Below are 6,624 nucleotides of genomic sequence, written 5' to 3' on the forward strand. Positions count from 1 at the left end.
TTATAAATTGAGTTTATGTTATAGTACTAATTTTATAGTTCAAATGTATACATTTCCTCCATTTGATTTATTTCTATAGAAACAAAGAAATTCTCTCACAATACCAGGAAGAGACATGGTTTGAATTGTGTCCTTCTAAGTATGATGTGTTGGAATGTTAACTGCCAATACCTCAGAGCATGACTATTAAAAAACAGGATCTTTACAAGTAAGTTACAATTAGATCATTAGAGTGTGTTTCAATCCAACATGCTGATAACCTTTAAAAAAAGGGCAAATTTAGACATGGAAACACACAGAGAACGAAGATAATGTTAATACACAAGAAAAATGACACCTACAAGCCAATTCCTGAAGACACCAGGAAGAGAGGCATGGAATAGATTCTTTCTCACAGCTCTGAGAAGGAATCAACAGTGCTGACCTCTGGACTCTAGTCTCCAGAGCTACATGATCATAAATTTTTGTTGTTTAAGCCACCTGCTCCATGGTACTTAGTTATTGTGGTTCCAAGGAACTAATAAAATTTTTTTATACAAAATCATTCTCAAGATATCATTTTTGAGGCTCTGGGTACTCCAAAAATCATCTTGGAAAATGATTTACTCAATATCATTATGACTGAGAAGTTTAGGAGAAGATAATCAACTTCATAGATTATTATCACATTGGAATGCGGTAGGTTGGAGTAAATATAAAAAAATGTTTATTTACTCTCTATGTGAAAATTATAAAAAGCACTTATTTACTTTTATGAGAAGCTTTCAAATTGAGAAAATTTCTAACATATGAGGAAAAAGCAAAAGTGATGGGAGAAAATAAATGTGAATATATAAATAACAAAAGTTCTTGGTAATAAGATGTCCCTCTGATACTTGTTCCTTCCAAGTGTACCAACCCTGAATATTCTTTGAGTATAAGGGAAACTTACAAATATGATGAGATTTTACTCCCATGATTTTGTCCCAATTTGTGACAAAAGGAATTTTGCAAATGTATTTATGGTTCCTAATGAGTTGACTTTGAGAAAAATAAAAAGAAGTGTGACTTACATAATCAGGTGAATCTTATAAAGTGACTGGAGATATTAAAAGAAAGAAAGACTTTTCTGCTAGCCTTGAAGGTATAAAATATCCAGGCTGGAGATAAGACCACATGACTGGAAATGGTGGATAATTTTTAGGCATGGAGAATGTTCTCCAATTCGGAACTAATTAGCAATTCAAAAACTTTGCCCCACTGTATTATTCTAACTACACAAATGACCCCCCCCCCAACTGAGATCAGTTCACAATGTTGATTAACACACTTATTTTAGACTGGGAGATTCTAGGCAGAGAATTCAGTTATGCTGAGTTAGACTTCTGAATTGAGCACTATGAGATAAATGGATGCTGTTTCAAATTGCTAAGTGTGTGGTAAACCGTGATGCTGCAACTGAAAGCCACAAAATGTCCTTAAAGTACATGGGAAATGCAGTACTTTTATTTTAAGAACGACTATTAATAAGTAAGTAAGTGTACTATAAAGCATATGATAAGACATAGAATAATTTCAAAAGTGAAAAAAAGTTGTCAATAGTACAGTAAACAAAAGGTATAAAAATACCCCCAATAACTCAAAAGAAAGCAGAAAAAAAATAGATGGAACTAATTGAAAAATCTCTAGAAATTTGGTAGATTTTTATAAACTACATCAAGAACTGCAGTAAAATACATAGTCTAAATACATCAATAAAATGACACATTTTCATGTTAGATAAAAGGAAATATTCATCTGTATGCTATCTACAAGAAATTCATTTAAATACAAAGTTGCAGATTAGTTTAAAGGATGGAAAATATGCAATTTCAGCACTAATAAAAAAGCTAGATATTTATGTTCATATGAGAAAAATAGGCTTTGTAATGGAAGATATTACTGTGACTAAAATGGATGATTACATACTAATAAAGAAACCAATTTCTCATATATATATATATATATATATATATATATATATATATATACACACACACACATATATATTTTAAAATAATTAAAACAAAAGCAACAAGTTTTCAAAGTATATTATACAAATTGAAAAATAGGCAATTCCATAATTATATTTGCACACATCAATAATCATATTTCAATAGTTAATAGAACAAGAGCATAAAGAATCAGTAAGACATCAGAAGCCCTGAACTACGCCACCAATCAATATTTTAACATATATAAAATTCTCTATTCAGAAATTGCTCAACATATTTAAGTTGATGTGGAATATTCACCAACACAAGGTGTTTTCTCATATTAAAATATGTCACACTAAAAAATCAATAACATAAAAATGCTTGTTAAGTGCCCAAATATTGGAAATTCATGATACATTTCCAAATATCCCATGTATCAAATAAGAGAACACAAGGAAAAATTTTAAGTATTTCAAGTTGAATAAAAATGAAGGTACTTTGTGAAAGTGTCATTATTAGAAAAATATAGCATTAAAAACATATGTAGTGAATACAGGTTTCAGTTTATGTTCACATTAAGAAACTTGATAAAGAGAAGGAAATTAAATCTAAGGCAGGAATAATAAAGGATATGAGAAATATAAATTCAGAAAGAAAATTGAGTACAGAAAATAATAAATGATATTAATTCAATCTGATTCTTTGAAGAAATAATAAAATTAATGAACTTATCATACTGACCAAAAAGACATATCACAATAATTACATATATGTCAATTCTAGAGTTGGTGTGTGTGTGTGTGTGTGTGTGTCTGTGTGTGTGTGTGTGTGTGTGAGAGAGAGAGAGAGAGAGAGAGAGAGAGAGAGAGAGAGAGAGAAAGAGAGAATTATATATTCTATCAAAGTTTTGATGTTATCTTAAGGATCCTTAAACCTCTGTTCATATTTTCCAATTTTTATTTCAATCTGTTTTCCTCAAGTTGAATAATTTCTGTTAATCTGTGTTCAAGCTTACCAAGATTTTCCTCAACATAGGGCTATAAAACCTATCTAGTGAACATTTTTATCTCAAATATTGTTTCAATTTTAAAACTTAATTTTTAAAAATTTTCATATATTTGATTTCTGAGATAGTGCTTTAATTCATCTTGATCTCATTGATCATAGTCATATTAAATTCTATAAAGTATTTTAAAGTATTTTGTGATAATCATAACACTCAGATCATCTTCAGATATGCACTGTGAATTATTATTTTCCTGAGTATGAGGTCACATTTTCATACCTTTTGCCTATCAAATAATTTTGGAATATAAACAGGAATTACTGTTAGCAACCTACCTCATATATGGGGAACTCAGTGTGGTCAAATATTAGGATAAAGTTTATTTACTATTATTGATTTTGTTTCATGTTTGGTTTTTTTCTATTGTTTTCCTTTAAACCTAGTTGCTCCAGACTTCTTTTCATTGTTTTGCAGTGGAAAAAAGGGCATGTTATTTTTAAATCAAAGTCTTAGTGACTTTGTATTCTTGCCATGGACCGCTAGAGTCTTCAGGGCACGGTGACATTAAAAAAGAGAACTTTTCCTGTTTGTTTGTTGCATCTTCTATATTTTTATGACTCTCTAAACCCTGGTTCTCAGTCTTTAGAGTCATCAGAAAGCGTTTTTCTCACTTGCTTGCAAGTTTATAATTAATATATGTGGGGCACCTTACCTATATGGTATAGCAGTTAGATCTCTCTCTCTCTCTTTCTTTCTCTCTCTCTCTCTCTCTCTCTCTCTCTGTGTGTGTGTGTATGCATATATGTGTGTATGCATGTATGTCTGTGTGTCTGGCTTATACTCCAGTTGTGCTAGGGTAGCAGGGTAAGTTGCCAAGAGATCAAAGAAAATACCCAGAGCCAGCATGAAAGACATAGGGTTTGTTGAAAATAGCTAATGAAGATCTAGTAGCAATGGGCTGGACAGGTGCTTCTCCAGAAGGTTCACTGGTAATAGGCTGGTTAGGTGCACTTGTTTCGCAAGGTGCCTCTGGGTTTTTCACCAGAAAATTATGCCTTCTATCCCTCACAACCCTTTGTCCAGGGGCAGTTGCCTGAATGAGCACATCTCTCTCCCAGGTGCTCTGATTTGAATCAGCTGTGCTTCAGGGAAAGGAGTTTTATAAAAGTTTTATAATGAAGCAATGATATCATTAATTTACTTTTTTTTCCCTTTGGTCCTTGTATGACCAGCATTCCAAGGAACCTCTACCCTGAAGTGCATGCAAGAAAGCAGCTTTCTACAGATAACATCAACATGTCCTAGTTCCCAGAACACATGAGAGAAGTCAGTGGCCTAGATAAAAGCTATACAGGCATTCTAGCACAGAGCAGGCTCTCAAAATTCCCCTGGCTTGGCTACATCCTTGGGATCCTTGGCTAGATCCTTTCAGGGATATGATGTTACTGTTTTCTTTTCTTTCTTTTTTTTTTTTCCCAAATATGAAACACTGCACGGATTTGCATGTCATCCTTGAGCAGGGGCCATGGTAATCTTCTTTGTGTCCTTCCAATTTTAATATGTGTGCTGCCTGTTTTCCTTTCTTTAAGGATGATACAGTGTGTGTGTTTGTATGCTTTAATTGGCAGATAGCATTTTTATATGTTTTTATTACACATGACATGATCTGTACATATAAATTGAGGAATGGTTAAATATAGACAGATAAATACTACATGATCCCACTCCTTTGAAAAAGGTGATCTCATAGAAATTGAATGTAGAATGTTTTTACAATAAACTGCAGTGTTATGGTTTGGATGTGAGATGTCTCCCTAAAGCTTATATTTGAGACAATGCAAGGTTTGGAAGAGAAATGATTGGGTTATAGCCTTAATTTAGTCAGTGAATTAATGGGATTATCGGAGCAGTAACTGGAGGCAGGTGCCGGGTCTAGAGGAAGTGGTTCAGTGGGGGCGTGGCTATGGGATATATATTTTGTATCTGGAGACTAGGGTCTTTCTCTGCTTCCTGATGAATCTGTGAGCTGGTTCCTTCAGCCACACTCTTCCACCATCATGTCCAGCTCACCTCCAGCCCCAAGGATTGGAGCCTACCTTCTATGGATTAAGACCTCTAAAACCGTGAGTCCTCAAATAATCCTTTCCTCCTCTACAGTTGTTCTGGTCAGGTCCTTTCAGTCACAGCAGTGAGAAAAGCTGACTAAAATATGGAGTATTTAAGGGCAGAAAGAGGAAGGATGGAGGTTGGTCAACATAACTACAGTTGGTGCAGGAATAACTTTTAAGAGTTTTGTGTGCTTTTTCGTGGACTGCTTTTTTGAAAATGTGTATTTAGGGCTTCCTTCACATTCCTGAAAAGGTGAAGAGCTTTTGCTTTGTTAAATTTTCATATTACCTACACGTTGGAAGCAGTTCTTACATACTATTTTGAAGGGACAAAGAAAATAGATGCAGAGTCACATAGCAGTCACACAACCATAGTATACCACATTGCATACTTAGGCAAGTTTTTCTGATAGTGAATGGGAGATTTAATTACAGGCTTAATGAGGCTAAGAATGTTAGATGATTGTATGTGCCATAAGGTTAAGGGTACCAGAAAAAAATTTGTAACTAAAACATAAAAATTTCAGGGTTAGAAGTTTTAAATGGAGTATATAAGGGGAAATTTTCTGAGTAATCTTGATTTACCAAGTGAACATACAGCATGCACTTGACTGGAACATTAGCAGTAACACCACTTTCGTGTCTCTTTTTGAATAATGGCTTAATGAAATGTCATCTGCCTTCCTCTATTATTATGCATTCTTTTTTTATCATAGACTAATTTATAATTTTTAAAATTATTTACTCAGAGTTCAAATGTATCATACACTTATTCTGTGGTCCTTGTAAGTCCTTATCTTCATGTTAAGATATGTAATTCATTAATATGAGCAATCTATTTGGTCCAAAACCAGATACTCTTTCTATGTAGGTAGGGTCTTTGAGGAAAAAAATGGACAAATTCAGGAACAAGCCTTCAGTATAGTGGGTTGGGTCCAACACTACCTTAACAAACACCTCTGACCTGGAATTTGTAAGAATAACAAGCTCTTGCATGATAACTTAAAGGCTTGTTCTTTGATTGTTATGGGACTATGTTCAGTGGATATAAATAATGTATGAAAAGGGTCTGCAAAAATACTCTGTGAATGAGTGTATATTATATTTTGTATTATTTTCAAATTTTACATAGTTACTGGAGCTTGACACCTTGTTTTACATGTTCTTATACTTCTGGCAACCAGCATGAGCTCAAGAAAGTTTCCAAGTTTCTGTGAGAGAGCTGTTTTCCATCTTTTAAAAATGAATCCAGCATCCCTGGACAGCCACGGGTAATAAGGGGGTTCTTGGTAGTGGTAACACAGTCTATATTAGCATTTTCAGATAATCTTTGACGATTTGGTGTAATAACTGATGCCTGTCTAGTTTCCTAAAATTAGCTCCAGCAGATATGCCCTTCTTCCCATTTCTTATTCATAATGTCAGCTACTTTCATAACAGCTGCATTTGAAATATATTCATCTTGTCATAAAAAGCAAATCTACCATCTATTGATGAATGTAAGATAGTGAGGAGGTTTGATGGTATTCATAGACTGTATCATACTTCTTTTGAG

At 33.6% G+C, this 6,624-nt stretch overlaps 1 pseudogene; it reads right to left on the reverse strand.

The window, feature by feature from the left end:
- Positions 1-4,436: 4,436 nt before the first annotated feature.
- LOC124103833 (U6 spliceosomal RNA) lies at positions 4,437-4,531 on the reverse strand (annotated as a pseudogene).
- Positions 4,532-6,624: the final 2,093 nt, after the last annotated feature.

Source organism: Marmota monax, unplaced genomic scaffold (genome assembly GCF_021218885.2).
Source record: "Marmota monax isolate L192 unplaced genomic scaffold, Marmota_monax_Labrador192_F-V1.1 WCK01_AAM20220418_F8-fsc02384, whole genome shotgun sequence".
NCBI classification, from domain to species: Eukaryota; Metazoa; Chordata; class Mammalia; order Rodentia; family Sciuridae; genus Marmota; species Marmota monax.